This window comes from Tauraco erythrolophus, chromosome 2 (assembly GCF_009769465.1).
Source record: "Tauraco erythrolophus isolate bTauEry1 chromosome 2, bTauEry1.pri, whole genome shotgun sequence".
NCBI lineage: Eukaryota > Metazoa > Chordata > Aves > Musophagiformes > Musophagidae > Tauraco > Tauraco erythrolophus.
Window position 1 is genome coordinate 7,467,837 of NC_141466.1, and position 17,365 is coordinate 7,485,201.

General features: G+C 45.0%; 1 long non-coding RNA gene across 1 annotated transcript; it reads left to right on the forward strand.

Annotated features, from left to right (window-relative positions):
* Window positions 1-1,382: 1,382 nt before the first annotated feature.
* LOC147529143 (uncharacterized) lies at window positions 1,383-14,280 on the forward strand. Its single transcript, XR_015223041.1, has 4 exons — window positions 1,383-1,445; window positions 2,526-2,663; window positions 8,665-8,726; window positions 13,471-14,280. It is a non-coding gene; the product is annotated as an uncharacterized LOC147529143 (long non-coding RNA).
* The last annotated feature ends 3,085 nt before the right edge of the window (window positions 14,281-17,365 follow it).

A 17,365-nucleotide genomic window follows, 5' to 3' on the forward strand; every position in this document is an offset into this window, starting at 1 on the left:
TGTTCTGCTGTGCGTAGGCTCATTATACAGCTGCTGATTTGTGCAAAAGTCTGCAACTGATAGCCATGAATATTCAACACATGCCACCTCAATATTTAGTGCAGAAAAAGTGAAAAATTTGTCCATGTTTTTAATCTCTCTGAATTTCATGTATTACAATCATGCCTGAAGAGAGGGAATCTATGGCAGCCAGCTGTTTTTTGGGGTTGCTTGGTTTTGTTTGTTTTACAGAATTACCTGTCTGTAAGGTCTGTATTCGCTTTAGAGAAAAGTCTCTGGACTGAGAAGCAAAGAGCTAAGACTCCTAAAGTCCCAGCTGACATAGGCGTTATGTGTTATTTTGTCTAAAAGAGCTGATTTTGTGATTTAATTCCACCCATTTCTACAATGGAAGTAATCATCCAAATTTTCTGCTGGTGGCAGTGATGTAAATTTACTTTACAGAACTTTACTTTTCTGCTTTACTTAACAGAACGGTCGACTCCATAAACCTTAAAACACTCATTATATTGTATTTTGTGTGGTGAGCATGCCTGGCCTCTCATACAACCATTGTACGGAGTCTGTTGATGATACATACGTAAACATTTAAACACGTAAATTCAGACATTTCACGTAGTTTCGTCTGTATTACTTATCTCTGTGTACCACAAGCCATAACCATTTCATGAGCCTTAGGAAGATAAGTGAAGCTTCTTAGAGGCAGTACTTTTCTTGTGCTCCCTTCGTGCTCAACAGGCAGTTACTTCTGGAGGGCAGCCTGGATCATAAGCAAGTTAAGCAGAAGGTGCCTGTTTCTCCCCAAAAAGGTTTTCAAAAAGAAGTCTATGCCCATCTTCTGTGCACTTCTCATACAGAGCCTGTAGAAATTAATGAAGAAAAACAAGACTCTTGTACAACCTTGTACCTTCAGTGAAACATTTCTACAGATAGCTGAAAAAAATGAGGGACACTGTTGAGAAAAGAGCTTTGGGTCATGGTCCTAACTGGGCATTGGATCTGGGGTACCTAAAGGGAGGTGAGATGAGTCTTGGCCCATCTGTACTCACCTAAGAAGTGAAATGAAATATTCCACAACATTACTCTCCTATATAACTGTAGTACCAGCTCTACATATTTTTGTGTACCTGTGCCTGGAGCTACCCCAGTAGAGCCAATAAGGTGGCTTATAGTAAAGATGGTCTCTGTCACTCCTCACATTTACAGTTTCTGCTGTCAAGACCAACATATAAGGATCAGAATAAAATTTTCCGTGCTGGCTGAAACTGTCTATGGAAAGTTTCTGCCAAAATGCTTCCAAAACTACTTTCCAAAAAATGAGGATTAAAAAAAAAAGGGGGGGGGGTGTGTTTGCTTTTTGAAAAAGACAGCTTTGAACACAGATACGTACTGCATTTATGTTTTGGATCAGAGACAATTTGGCCAGCAGATTACTTCAGTGTCAGGTAAGGCTCTAAATGAAAGTTCTCTTCTTTGAGAGACTGAAATTCAGTAGCTTGTGGCTTTCCTGTGCAGGTATAGGTGCTACAGTAACAGTACATCATCACTACACGTTTCTGTTTGGTTAACTGCAGTTGTGTAAAGGGAGTTTTTCCAACTTTGGATGTCCGCAAGCCCTGGAGAGAGCAGGGTTCTCTTATTTAGTCAGGAGTTTCTTCCCTTCCATCTGTTGGAATACAAGAAAACGGGACTAAAAAAGACCCGAGAGCTCCGTGCGTGGCAGCAGGGCAGACAAAGCATGGCGAGCCCGGGCGGCGAGGTGCCCCTGCCCTCATGCCGAAGGGCTCCAGGGAGTCAACATCCCGCCGCGGCCGCTCGCTCCTCTTCGCAGCGGGACCACTGACCCAGCGCAGCGCCCTCCCGTGCGAGGGCCCGCCCGGAGCCGGGCAGGAACCCCCCCACCACCCGCAGTGCCCGTTTTGTGACCGCGGGAGATCTCCCACAGCTGCCCAGCCCGGAGCCCTCCCCGCCGGGGCTGCCCCCCTCGGCGCTCCCGGGCGGTGGAGGTCAGCCTGGATGGAGCGAGGGGGACACCCCGTGGTCACCGCCCTGCAGCGCTCGGCTTCTGCCGGGGAGGGTTTTTTAATTTCCTATCGCTGGGCAGACATCGATCAGCCCAAAACAACCGTCCCGTCTGTCGGGAGCAGTCTCCTCCGTAACATCCCCCTCTGGATCCACCTGTCCTTGAGATGCACCCAGTGTCCTGGATTCGGCTGAGACAGAGTTAGTTTTTCTTTTCAGCAGAGCGCTGTGTTTTGGATTTAGTCTGGGATTTGTTACGAGAAGAATGTTGACAGCGCACTGGCGTTTGTAGTTGGCGCCGAGACATCGAGGACTTTCCAGCTTGCCGTGCTCTTGCCGGCGTGCAGGAGCACAACAGGCTGGTGTTTAGCTGCTGGCCAGGTTAAACCATGACACCCCGCTAACATGAGAGATTCCTCCACGTTATTTTTTTGGTGCATAGATTGTTGACTGCTACAAAAAACCAATGCTTACTTGCTACTTCTCTCCTTGTTTGCTAGCAGGTAGGGATAAGCAGCACCAGATGAGCAGCAACAGGCAAGAACAACATTGCACCATGTCCATGGGCTTCTTCAGTAGTTCCTCATCTGGGAAGATCGAGCTGTTTAGCAAATGGGCCACAGCCTTGTCCTGTTTATTTGGTAAGGGTCTGTTCACTGGATCAGCTCTTCCCACCATGCAGGAGGATGTGAGGAACTTGGTACTCTGTGGACGGTCTCTCACACATTGGTGAAGAGAAGATATCCCACAGATCAGACCATCTCTTATGAATGTAATACATGAAGCACACAAATAAGTGGTTTATAGGATAAGGCCTAAGCCTTCTTAGATTTCATCCTTCTTTCTCGGTACTCATAAACATCCTTTGTTCTGCACTTTAGAGTCTACACTCACGAGTATTCTCTGGGGATTTGATACTGAGACTTTCTGTACTGGTATAGAAAGTATCTCTAGCTTTACTTTTGTGAAGATGTCATCTTCATTACAGTATACTGAAGAGTGGAGTAGAGTTCTACTAAAGTCCTGTATGGCTTCAAAAATATCATGCAAGTCAGTCAGGTAGTTACCATTTTTGCTCTTCCCCGGGAAATCAACTCATTAGTTCAGGTAAATGCACGCCCTGCTCTGAAGATAGCTGTGCAGCTAATGTCTCCCCAAGAGCAGAGTATATGCTACACAGAGAAGTTCCCCACTGAGCACTGTGCTACATCAATTCAGTTATGAATGCTAAAAATAGCCTTTGTGTAGATTTGAGCAGAAGTGATATATGTCGTACAACTGCAGTTAATGGCTGACTGTGCTGAGGTACACCGAAATAAGAAATAGAGATGATATGTGAGTGTAGAGCTTTTCCAGAGGGACAAAACAACTCATTTGCTTCTTTTAAGTGGTGACCATGCAACAAGCTATGGAACATGCTTTATTGACTAAGGGTAAAGAGGGTCTCAGATGCAACTTATGTCTCCAGATTTGGGTCTGAAGTTTCTCTGCACTCCAGGATCACTCAGCTTCAGGGTTGGGACGACAAGTTTGGTGGTGTGGGTAAAAGAAATTTCAGCCATCAAGTTGGTTATGAGTTATAATTTACTGATGCGTTTAGAATGATGAATTTGCAGACTGATGCTAGACCTTATAAGACCGTTTCTGCTTAATAAGTGATTGTCCAAGTACTATTTTATTCAACCCTGAATATGGAATATCATCTCACTGAAATATGTTGAGCTAAACTTCAGTAAGTTAATTAAACCGTATCGCTTTATAAATCTGGGTCAGACCTGAGCCAGCCACCTAGTCTCCCTTTACAGTGACTTCACAGTTCACAGAGAGAAACAGGTACCCAGGGAGAGCAATTTATCTCACTTCATCTCATCTCTAGTTGAGATGATGGGCCCTCTGGAGGGCATGGTTTCTTTCCATTGTCTATAAAGGGATTTTTCACTGACTAGTAAATGCAGTCAGCTAAAACAGATTCACATCCCCCCAAGTGATCATTCAGCATGTGCATGTTTTGCTCAACGTAGATGTGTATTTAGCAGATCACATTATAGGCACATGAGATTGATATCAAAAGGATATAGAACTAACTGGAAATCATGCAGCTCACTAGGGAATCGAAGTATTTTACTTTTGCAGATGCTGATAAGCCCTGCAAGCAATTAAAAATATTTAGCAAAGAAAAACTGTATTTGTTTAAAACATCATTGCAAGCCAATGAAAGGCTTATTAGATGTTACGATTAACACACTTCTAAAGCATGTTTTTTGTAAAAAAATTATGGTTTACAGATGACTAGTGATATACTGCTTCTTATTTTGTGGTCAATAAAAATAAGTATTTCAGCAACTGAGACCAAGGAGAGAATAAGAACAAGCACCCTATAAAATGAAGAGTGCTGCAATACAAGAAATATGAAAAGAAAAAAAAATTGTTTTATAATTGCTAAAGCATTTATCACTTTGGCTATCTGCCCTGAAATATACGTGATATATTAACAGTTATTAACATGACATTGCATCTCTTGGCCTGTTGCCATCATGTGAAATATTGTGACAGGTAATGGCAGAGAGCTGGAAAGAGATAAGATACTGGGATACTCTATTGGAAAATCATTTGCAGAAGAGTCGTTCTTGCATGAAACAGTGCCAAAATCTACAGAGAGTTATGCTAAATCACGTAAACCTGTAAACCACTTTTTCATACGACATGAGAGGATTGTTAGTGGAGCCATTCAGCTAGCATGAATCAAATCAAACATTTGATAAGGGCCTGTTACCATCTGGGTCAAAAATAATTCCCCAACTGTTCATGCTAAAATACCGTGGTTAGTCAATCTGAGCCAGATGATAAGAGCCTTCCAACACACAGTGCATTCACTCCAGGTCTTCCTTTGGCTTCAGCGGGACTACTCACATGACTAGAAGTCAATACCAGTAAGTTCCTGCCCTACCACTGCGTGTACTCTAGCTCTTGCTGATGCATTCAGATGAGCATTTTTTCATGTGGTTCACTGTTTTCCCTCACTCCAGTCCAACTATGCAACTTCTGTTGCAACAGACAGGTCAGACGTACAACGTCTGTTGGTTTCCATGTCGCCTTGATTGGAGCAGCCTGGTAAGAAAGAGCAGTAACAGAGCTTGGGAGTTCCCTCAGCTTAACGAGCCGTTGCCCATCAGCTGAGGTACCCTCTGTCCCTGCTAGAGCCTGCAAAGTAAAACTTACACAGTTAAGCTACCTAAGGCCTGTTTTACTCCCCAGCTGGGTTAGGCCAACAGCGATGATGTTTTTCCACAGACCACTGAGCTAAAATAGCAGTTCATTTAACCAAAACGTGACGGTCCATAACGCTGCTCCTTTCTGTCCTGCCTTTAGGCTGGCACAGGATAAGGGTCCAGCACAGAAGTGGGGATGGGAAGCTGTGGAGGGGAGCAAGACCCTACCATTTTGGCAAAAGTGTGATTTTAATCTGGCGCAGTACTCTCATGCATGTCAGAGCCACTGACAGTCACTCAGCTGGGCTATGGAAAATGAAGGTGGTGAAACACTGGAACATGTTACCCAGAGAAGTTGTGGATGCCACATCCCTGGAGGTGTTCAAGGCCAGGTTGGATAAGGCTTTGAGCAATGTCATTTAGTGGAAGACAACCCTGCCCATGGCAGAGGAGTTGGAACTAGATGATCTTTAAGGTCTCTTCCAACCCAAACCATTCTATGATTGTATGAAATCGATCCCTTTGTATCGTGCGAGTGTAACTGGAGGTTATAGCTGGTGACTGCAGGCTGCAGGTGGGTTGTTAGCTGTGAGCAACAGGATCTTCATTGTTGTTTTGCCAGTTTATAACCCCATGTATCAGGGCCCAGAGCTATGGACCATAACAGCAATATTCCAACATGCACTTGTGATACTCATGAACTGTGCAACATTTTTAAAAGGTTCCTGTGTTTGGACTACAGTGTTCACATGAAGACTCTGAGAGAAGCTGTGTCATCTTCCAGATAAGCATAAATTGAATCCAGATAATCTTCTCCTAAGTACGTTCATGCACCTGGAGTTTTTCTTCTTGCCATTATGTAGTCAGGTTTCCAGTCACTTCAGAAATCCAGGGATGCTCAGCTTCAGTGTCTGCATGCAGTTCATGCATTTTAATTTGATGAATATAATTTGCTAAAATTATTTTAGAAACACCATTGATTGTGAAGTGAAAAGGACCAGTGAGCTTGATTCTCACCTCTCTTTCTGTCAGTTTGATTCTGGCACAGCAAGGTTGACTCTACTGAGATTTGTCTCGGCTTCTGCTGTGCAATTAAAATAAAATTAGTCCCACAACTACTTTAAAATTACAAGCGGGTTTTTATAGTGAAAATATTTTTTTGCAATATATCTTTACTTTTTTCTGCTTGGGACAGTTTTATATGACAGTTCTAAATGAGACAAATTGCAAGTATCTACAAAGTTTGAGGAATTGCAAACAGGTTATTTGCATCTATCCTCTGGCATTTTATGGATGCACATGAACCAAGCAGTGGATATTTTTTCCATGTGTATCCAAGTATATGATGTCTATTCAGTGCTTCCATTTCAGCTAAGCTCTTTCATCTGTTGCAGCAAATGCACTTTTATATTATCATGTCATCCTATTAGTCCTCTTCAAGTGAAAAAATAAAAACGCTGCATGGGTCCCAGAATTGCCTTTTTGAAGAGACCGTTTAAAAACAGAGATCAATACCCTTCCCTGGATGAGAATTCAAGATCTCAGTTTTCAGTGCTCTTGTACTCCTGGCACGGTGCTCGTTGCTGATGGATGACACTTAGGTGTACTGTATTAGTCATACAGGCACGTGCAGGACCCAAACCCATTGCATGTGGAGATAAAATACACATGGCTTAGAGTTTAAAATCCAGCAGCAATCTATGTAACCACATATTAAAAATAGGATCTGTGATACCTCTTTATTTATCCATCACTGAGTAGAAAATTGCAATTGCATTTTGGTTTCTCAAAGATGACAGCTGAAAACTCATCACCTTGGTTGCCCGTGACCCTCTCTATTTGTCTGCTCTTTGTCACACCCTTGTCTCTGTGTTCCTGTCAGATTCAGACAAGGATATTTTCCCTGTGATCAGGAAATCTCACATCTTCTCTTTTCCCACCATAGACAGTGCCTTAGTTTCCTATATAAAGCACCGAAGTGCACCTTTGGCAACTTTCTTTCCAAGCCCTTTGATTCAGGTTCTGCCCTGATCATGGCATAGCAAGCCCCAATATTCTGACCAACATTTTTTTAAATTGCAGACATCTTTAACAACATGCTATCAGATCTAAAAAGTAAGGGCCCGTACCAACCTCATGAAGTTTAACCAGGCCAAGTGCAAGGTCCTACATCTGGGTCATGGCAATCCCAGGCACAAATACAGACTGGGTGGTGAATGGATCGACAGCAGCCCTGAGGAGAAGGACTTGGGAGTACTGGTGGACGAGAAGCTCAATATGAGCCGGCAATGTGCTCTTGCGGCCCAGAAGGCCAACCGCGTCCTGGGCTGCATCAAGAGGAGCGTGGCCAGCAGGTCGAGGGAGGTGATTCTCCCCCTCTACTCTGCCCTCGTGAGACCTCACCTGGAGTATTGCGTCCAGTTCTGGAGCCCTCAACATAAGAAGGACATGGACCAGTTGGAGAGGGTCCAGAGGAGGGCCACGAAGATGATAAGAGGGCTGGAGCACCTTTCCTATGAGGACAGGCTGAAAGAGTTGGGGCTGTTCAGCCTGGAGAAGAGGAGGCTCCGGGGTGACCTTATAGCGGTCTTCCAGTACCTCAAGGGGGCCTACAGGAAAGATGGGGAGAGGCTGCTCAGGAGGGCCTGTTGTGATAGGACAAGGGGTAATGGTTTTAAAATAGAGGGAGGTAGATTCAGATTGGATATTAGGAAAAAATTTTTTACCATGAGAGTTGTAGAACACTGGAACAGGTTGCCCAGAGAGGTGGTGGATGCTCCATCTCTGGAGATGTTCAAGGCCAGGTTGGACGAGGCCCTGAGCAACCTGATCTAGTTGGAGATATCCCTGTTCCTTGCAGGGGGGTTGGACTAGATGGCCTTTGAAGGTCCCTTCCAGCCCTAACGATTCTATGATTCTATGATTCTATGATTCTATGATTCTATGACTCACATGTCAGCTTTTTCTGCATCTGTTCACCACTTTTTATTTCCAGGAAAGCGTTTCTCCTACCTGAGATTTTTAATTCATAGACTCACAGAATAATTAGGTTCCACATTAGACCTGGAGGCTCTAAATCCAAACAGGAATTTGTTCCTATTTGAGAGACTGCAAACTTTTTTTCAGTCCTTTTTAAACTGGCCAGTTTTCAAAAAGAGTAAAACTTAAAACAGTAAAAAAAATGGGGGAAAATCTGCTGTTATTTATGTCAACATAAATTACAGTAGGGCCAAAGAGCTGTATGGGTTTTCACAACTAAAACTGAAAGCAATATTTGGCTATCATGGTTATTACTACTAAATAGATGAGCCCTGCTAAAGAACTGAATAGCCCAACAGTAATCCGTTCCCACGGTGCTATTCATTTTCCTTTTTAGACTTAAGTCCAATGCTTTCCATTATCCTTGCTAAATTTAGACTGTCTGTCTTTACAGGTTTAGATTCTCTTCTTACGTTCACTATAAATCGGGAGTCTTTTGCAACAGCCCTAAATAAGGTGAGGTGCTAATGCCAAATTACTTGATGGCTAGGGACAAAAATACACTGATTGCACCATCAGGATATAAAAAGGATGTTAAGAAGCTTGTGGGTTCAAATGTGGTATTGCCAGGAAGCTTAGTTCTCTATAAACGTGCTTTTTTTTTTTTTTTTAATTTATTGTTTAAATCTGCACTCTAAAAGGCAGCTGGAAAAGCACCGTTATTACAATGAAGAGTCACTTCAGAAGCCAGCTGATTACATCAAATGCAAAACCTACTCCCCTTCCCTCCTTTGAATATAGTATCAGCTTGCCGATATGTTCCAGGATTATAGATCTTTCATGCTATAAATTCTTCACCAGAAAGGTATTTTAATTCCATTTGTTTTAAATATTCTGTAGCGATTTCCCCAAAATAAGCTAGTTAATGACATCTCCTTAATGACTCGAACCACAAGTTAGTTTACAATCCAAATATAACAAAAAGAGAATTTGTAGACTCACAAACCCAAACTAACTGAAATTAGCATCTTGAAATTAGCAGAAGTATGCCCTGATACTTTCTCACTCTATGTATATTACTTCAGCCTTTTTACCTCAACAGCACTGAGATCACAACAGGATACATTTTCTACCCTCCGGGTAAGTGATGTAAGAAGCTCTTCCCATTTGGATTAATCCAAAACCACATGACAAAAAGTACCAGCTTGCCATGCTTACCCTTTTAGGAGGAGGCATGGTATTGCATCTTAGAAATAAGAAATCCCATTTCATAAACTGTAGCTCGAACCTGCCCCTGGGGGGATGCACACCCTGCAACCAGGGTGTGCCTGCACGAATGCACAGGCATCCCTGAACCAGATTTAAGGTACCTGTAGGCTGCTGTCTCAAAGGAGCTGATGTGAACATCCCCAGCCCTACGTCCCTATGCCGGGGGCTGCTCGCAGGGAGCTTTGCCGGTCAGATATGTATCGTGCTTCTTAGCTAGGTTTGACAATCTGCACTCAATTCTGCTGCAGGAACACCATTAGCTTGATCGATGCTCGTCCTAGTTAACTCTGACAGCAGCAGCAAGCAAGACGTGACAGCCATGCAGTCAGTCTGGGCTCAGCAGACCCATGGGGGACATACAGTGTTTGCTTCAGCAGTCAGCCTGTGCAGAAGCCACACATGCCATGTTCTTCACTACCACTTGTGTTCAAGTTCACCAGATTAAGATTGGACCAAGCACATTTCCCTGTCCTGTCATCATACCTTCTGGCGGCAACAGACTTCCCACCTGTCCTGATATGTAAGAGAAAAGTGTCAGGTCGTACGTCACCGGTCATGTCTTGCCTGTCAGTTCCTGCTGTGGGAGGACAGCAGTGGCTCTTGACTACGGCCATGGACTTTCACTTGTCCCAGATCTTTCTTCTATCTCTCTTCTCAATGAATGTCTCTCTTCTCATATTGGCTCAATGGCCGCACTCAGAGAGTAGTGGTCAACGGCTCAATGTCCAAGTGGAGACCGGTCACGAGTGGCGTCCCTCAGGGGTCCGTGTTGGGCCCGGCCCTCTTCAACATCTTTGTCGGTGACGTGGACAGTGGCATGGAGTGCACCCTCAGCAAGTTCGCCGATGACACCAAGCTGTGTGGTGCTGTCGACACGCTGGAAGGGAGGGATGCCATCCAGAGGGACCTCGACAGGCTGGAGAGGTGGGCCCGTGCCAACCTCATGAAGTTCAACCAGGCCAAATGCAAGGTCCTACATCTGGGTCATGGCAATCCCAGGCACAAATACAGACTGGGTGGTGAATGGATCGAGAGCAGCCCTGAGGAGAAGGACTTGGGAGTACTGGTGGACGAGAAGCTCAATATGAGCCGGCAATGTGCTCTTGCGGCCCAGAAGGCCAACCGCGTCCTGGGCTGCATCAAGAGGAGCGTGGCCAGCAGGTCGAGAGAGGTGATTCTTCCCCTCTACTCTGCCCTCGTGAGACCTCACCTGGAGTACTGCGTCCAGTTCTGGAGCCCTCAACATAAGAAGGACATGGACCAGTTGGAGAGGGTCCAGAGGAGGGCCACGAAGATGATAAGAGGGCTGGAGCACCTTTCCTATGAGGACAGGCTGAAACAGTTGGGGCTGTTCAGTCTGGAGAAGAGGAGGCTCCAGGGTGACCTTATAGCGGTCTTCCAGTACCTCAAGGGGGCCTACAAGAAAGATGGGGAGAGACTGTTCAGGAGGGCCAGTTGTGATAGGACGAGGGGTAATGGTTTTAAAATAGAGGGAGGTAGATTCAGATTGGATATTAGGAAAAAAATTTTTACCATGAGAGTTATAGAACACTGGAACAGGTTGCCCAGAGAGGTGGTGGATGCTCCATCCCTGGAGACGTTCAAGGCCAGGTTGGACGAGGCCCTGAGCAACCTGATCTAGTTGGAGATATCCCTGTTCCTTGCAGGGGGGTTGGACTAGATGACCTTTGAAGGTCCCTTCCAGCCCTAACGATTCTATGATTCTATGATTCTATGATTCTCCTTGATGACCAAGAATTACTGTATTAAGAGGATGGTAAATGATCAATCCCTGTTCACTCTCTTCATGCCACTTGTGATTTATGAGACAGTCAGCTAGAGCAGAGCAATTACCAAGGGGGTGAACATCCACAATTTAATGAAAGGCCGATTTTGTTCCATTGCAGAGTCTTACTTCAGATTGTTTTTCGATCCTGAACAAGAAAGGGCAAAAGTGATGTAGGCAAGGACCGAGAGGAGACCTGGAGGAGCATCATGCTCTTTCTAAACTACACAGACTTCGTTGCAGCGATAACGCTGCTGAGAGGTGCTAGCTGCCATGGATGAAAGGCAACTGATGTTTGTCAAGTGCCATAAAGAATAAAATTGTTCACATACACAGCAGCTTAGCTGTTCCTTCCCAAAACGTGGCACATAGTGGCGCACCGGAAGGAGTCTGCTTCATTTCCTGCTCCAGCCATCCCTAACGTGAGTGGCCCAGCTAAGCAGGTGGGGAGTTTTTCTATCATCTCTGATACTTCTATACCACTACTTGCTGCCAGAAAGATTTGGAAGTTTTGCAGCCACCTTCCGTAGCTCTCTGCCGTGCTCCCCTCACACCTGGGTGTTGCAAGGCGTGACGTTTGTTGCATTTAGGCAAACACTCAGATTGCCCAGTGACAATACAACCAACACATTTGGTGCCCTATCATGAATCGCTGGCTGCCTGACACCTCCTGCCGTCTCACAGGCAGCCACTGAACTGCTCCATAGCTGATGGGGACTGCGGTGGTTCCCAGTTTCATGGAGGGGGATGGCCTCTTGTCTCCTGACCAATGTTGGTGGAGCACAGCCAAGATGATGCCCATAGAGGGGGTGAGATTAGGAAGGTGAGTAGACCCAAAAGTGGTCTGAAGAGCAAGGAGATAATTGGGGTAAAGCTTTGCAAAGAGCTGGGAGCAGAACATGGAAAAGGAAAATATCTGCAAAGGTGCATATGAGCTCGTTAATGGTTTACGTAAGGCATCGCTCACGGAGCTGCACAATGTTTGGCAGCTGCGTTTGCCACTGGTATCAGGTGATTCACAAGCAATGCACGACTTTCTGGGAAGAGACTCTTTTTGTTTCCCATTGCCTGGCCCCTGACCAGGTCCGTCAGCAAAGGTGAAGTTCACAATGGTGTGCTAAGGGCTGTGCCCCGTGCTCCAGGCTATTGTGTGCCCTTATCTTCTGGAGCAGCAGGATGTTTGATGGCCCTGCTCCCCTCTGGAGAAGCACACTGAGGCCTGAAATTGCTCTATTGGTGGAAAAATACAACCTTCCAGCAACTGAACCAATATACCTAGCCTGTGGCTCTGCTATATGACCTGATCTTTTTATAGGATGAGGTGTCAAGGTGAGGCCGTGTTAAGACCTTGGGATAACAGGTTGAGTAAGGCTTCAACCCAACACTGCTGCAACGACACAGAGAGAGAACTGCGGAGTGCAGCTCTGGGGAATGAAAATTGGGCTGCAAAATCACCATGGGGAAACAAGAGGGGAGCTGTGGGAGGCCTCAGATTGCTGCAGGGGAAAGGCAGTTTTGGTGCTCCCTTCGGGATACTCCTGTCTCTTGATGTGTGAGAGATATGGGGCCATTCTAATGACTGCTGCTGCCACCCCTGACTCTGATTATTTATGTGTTGTGTAGCATATCGCAACGAATTTGGTATTATCCAGCTGCAATACCACTCCCAATCGAGACATGCCAGCCACTTGCTGAGCACAGCCTCCAAACCCCGTGGAAGATGCAGGGACACCGAGGGCACCACACTGCAGCAAAAGTGATGCCTGACTGAATGGGTCACTAACGAGTTGTTGCTGCGATCACAGACCCAATCCCCACACGGCTGCCCTGAGGAGGTGGCAGAAGTGCCACAGGCAGGGGTAAATGCCAGCATCCTGCAAAACCTTACAGACTTCGGAGTAGCCACAGGGCTAGTCCCAAATCTGGGTTAATGTATCTTGCCTCAAAACATCCTCTCAGGCCCTGGTGTACTCAGCTGGCCACAGGAAAGGAGGAGCATGGAATCTAATTTCAAATCCTTATTTTAATTTGCTGCCTTGTTAGTGAATATTCCACTTTTTATTTGCGGCCTAACGACTTCAAAATAACTGCTCAGTGTACTTATTTTGGTATGATCTAATGTTTCTAAGCTATCTTTTATGTTGTGAACACTCTAGTCAGGAATGAAAGTGATGTTTTTTTCTTCTTTGTTTTTTTTTTTTTCAGAAAAGTGCTCGTTCCCAAGGCAGAAGTCTGTGTGAGAAGTTTCTCCAAAGTAGTTTGGTACAAACAGTTATTGCAGAATGATTATCTGGCCAAATTCATCACATAGTTAAGTCCCAAGTGAACTTCTTGAACTGAAATTACCCTGTTCTTTCCTGTAGTGTTCTTTGTAAAAATATTGCGCTGGTGACCTCTAGTGGAATAAAACCAGACATTTTTTATTCTTTTAAGACAGCTCAAAAAATCCCCATGAAAAGCAGTGGATTTTTTTTTTTCGCCAAACTGTGTTAATCTAAACCCCATAAAACAGCAGCTTATTTTGCTTGTCTGTGCTGAAGAAGCTCAAAACAACAATTCAAAACCTGCTTCTGTGAGCTCATAGTTCCCATGGATTTATGTTATGGTGAAGATTATGATAGCACTATTAACACAAAGAAGGTCTGTGACATCGGCGTAGTGGATTTAACCGTGGAGTCCTAAAAAAGGGGAAGACGCCGTTAACAGGTAATTCCCTCCACATCTCTTCTGAATCCCACCCCGGGTCTCCTGTTGTTCATCCCTGTCACCAGAGGGTGGAGAACGTGAGGTCAGTTGGTCTCGCAAAGGTAGACCCTCAATGGACACCCAGTAAGTGGCACTGGGTACTCATAAAGTTGCTTGCCCGCTGCTTTGTGCTAGGTACCTTGTTTCGGGGTGCTTGTCGTCTTACTAAATTTCAACAGCTCTGGTTGAACTTCAGGGAAAAAAAAAAAGTAAAAGAAGAGCTGTCCTGAGGTGAATGTCAACAGCTGTTGCAGGTGCCCACGCTGTAGCCAGCCGCAGGCAGAGCTCCTGATGACCTGATGACTATCCTGATGACATATCATCCCAGTTAATATACTTAACTGAAGAGATAGGGATTGTTTTTTTTCCTTCCATTCATAAATGTATGAGGCAATCTCAGTAGTTGCCCATGGCTACAAAAAATGCTACTTGATTCTTACTGTATAACTGTGCCTTGCTTTTCTGAGGCGCTTTGAGCACTGACTAATTACTGCCATCCCTCCTTCTAGCTGAGCGTCCTGTGCTGGGCTCTCTGGTTGCCTGCCCAGGTCCTTTTCATGTTTCCTGGACAGAATGGCAGCCTGGTACAAGACCCAACGTTTCCAGTCCCTGACCTCCCTTTGCCTTGGTTCTGGACCAGCAGGTCCACTGCATTTAAGATCTGCTTGCAGCGAAATTCAGTGCAGTGTTCCTTCCACAAACAGCGCTAGGAGAAAAATCTGCTTTTGCCAGTGCTCGAAAATATATTTACTTTCAAAAACATTACTGTCGTAATTACTCCTCCGTTCTGCCTTGTACCTATCACTTGAAATTTAGCAATTTTTGGCACAAGGTAACCTTTGTGCCAAAAATATATGCTGTTCTTTTGCTGCAAAAACCTGTCTAGGTTTGGTTAAATCAGGAGTTACGATCTGTACAGACATGCTAGAGCTTAAAAGCTGGTCTCTAGAGGTGCTATTCTCAGTGAGCGTGTCCTTCCTTCCCAGCTCCGGCTGCCCAAGGGGCTGCACCTTGCCCTTCTCTCTCCATCCGGGGGGGGGGGTAGTCACCCCCTACCAGCTACCCCATGCAGCTCTGAACTGAACTGAACGGAGGCCCAGGAAATGCCCCATCCTGGGGGCAAATGAAAGTTGAGCTCCAACCCCAGCCTGTGACACAGAGTTGCTAACTGATGCCAGGAAAGTCATTTACACCAGACTTTCTACGCTAGCTTGTTCATGTACAGATGCCTTGTTTCTTAAACGCTTGGAAAATAATTATGGTGGGAACTCTATTTAAATGATTACTTTCAAATCACTGTTAAAATGGAAGAAAATCCACTGTTGTTTCCAAAGTGGTCTGCCCTGCGTCTGCCTCTCTTTTGCACTTGCTGCTCCACCACTCCTGTCATTAGTGGATATGCATATTAAAATCGTGTGGGAAACCACAAACAACACCCATCTGGGAGGGCAGCTGCAGGCACACAGAAGGGCAGAAGACTAACAAATTAGTGCAGTGAGTTGAAAAAATGTGGGAAATAATTCAGTTAGGAAGACTGCAAAGGTCTACATTTAAATAAGAGTAATTGATTCAAAAATTATGAAATGTGACCTGGCGGGATGGATAATGTTCTGCAGAAAAGGAACTGGGATTGTAGCTTACCCCAGGTTATTCATAAGCAATAACATTGACACTGTTGTGAAGAAACAAGAGGATCACATCTGAGACATATAAGCAGAAAAGTAACGCTTAAGAGGCACAGAGAAATTTTTCTGCCCTACTCAGCACCCCTGAGGCCTCCACTGGCATTTTGTGTCCCACTCCAGGCAGCATTCCCCAAAAAGAGGTGTGAGCCAGTGAGGGCTCCAGGGGCCAGCAGCAGATATTCAACATTTTCAAAGAGCAGAGGAACATACAGTTCTTCATGTCCCCTGTGGACAAAGCAAGGAAAGATGGAATAGTTGTAGTACAGAGGATTTAGTCTAAATATAGGTCTAACAATAAGGATAGTTAGGCACTGGAAGAGACCTCCCTCAGAAGACAGGGAAATCTCTGGTTTTAGGGATTTTAAAGAACAGGTTAGATAGGAAAATTTTAGCAATAGGGATACTCAGGGAAGACTGATATAGCTGTCCTTTTCTTAGGGCAGGAAAATGGACTAGATGGCCTACAGAGGATGCTGTTAGACTTAATTTTCTCTTTATATGCTCAGAGATCCTGAAGCTTTATTTTCAGCGGTGTTCAAGACTCCCAAGTGCAAATAAAACCAATGGTAACTGTCTTTAAATGTATTAAGACTTGTTTAATAGCAGATGACAAGAACAAATCCTAGGTTCCTCAGACAGGGCATCCAAATTTAAGGGATGTTTTTGGACTTCAAATGCTGCATCCTGATTCCTCAACCCCAATGCAGAGATAATACTGTCCACTCATCTTATTGGCATATTGTGAAGATGGATTAACTCAGGTTTATGAATTTTTTATGTATTACAGTACCATCTAGCATTTTATAGGGAAACTGTTAACTGTATTTCTATGATGGCTTATATCCATTTCCAAGGTTAGGACCGTAGGCTGGAACAAACCAGACAAAATCAAAATACTGACTAGGACTGTAGGTTATAAGGGCAGCAGCAATGGTTGTGGTTTTGCAGTCCGAGCTCTGACGTAACACAGAACTCCAAATTATTATTATTAACTAAACATTACCTGCTCTGTGTACTGAACAAGGTGAGGCCGTGTGAAAGAAACTGTATGCAATAACGAAATTAAACAATGTATTGTGCATATGCACAAAAGAGCTGAGATACAGAGGCATGAGTACTCTCTGTTTCTGGGATTTCCCAACTTCCCCATAACTCCTTTTTGTAGTAGTGTTTCTAGGTGCTCTTGTGTGTGAAATAAACCTATGCGGTGCTCAAACATGAAGGACACGCATCAAGATTCATCAAGACAAACCTGCTTTATCATCAGGAGGCTCAGCCCAGACAGGAGAAGCTGTTTGTTTCCTTTCCCTGCTCAGTTAAGGGGGCTGAAGAGGGGACACAACACAAGGTGTTGCTAAGACAGCTGTGAGTTGCTCCCTACCTTCCTCTCCCAGGGCGGTGCAGCCCAGGCAGGAACCATGGCCGCAGGGACTCATGTCGGCCCCAGGTCTGGCGGGCTGTCCCAAGGTGTCTCCTCTCTGAACTCATGGCGTCCTACAGCGATCGAACCTCAATTTGATCCACCAGTCACTTGGAAATGGAGCTGGAGGGATGGAATGATGCCAGAGGTCTCTGAAAGCCACCGTGCCAAATCTGAGAGTAAATCTCAGCTGTACTGCTGGGATTGCAGTCTGTGCAGCTCCTGCAGGCTGCAGACCCCATGTGTCGGG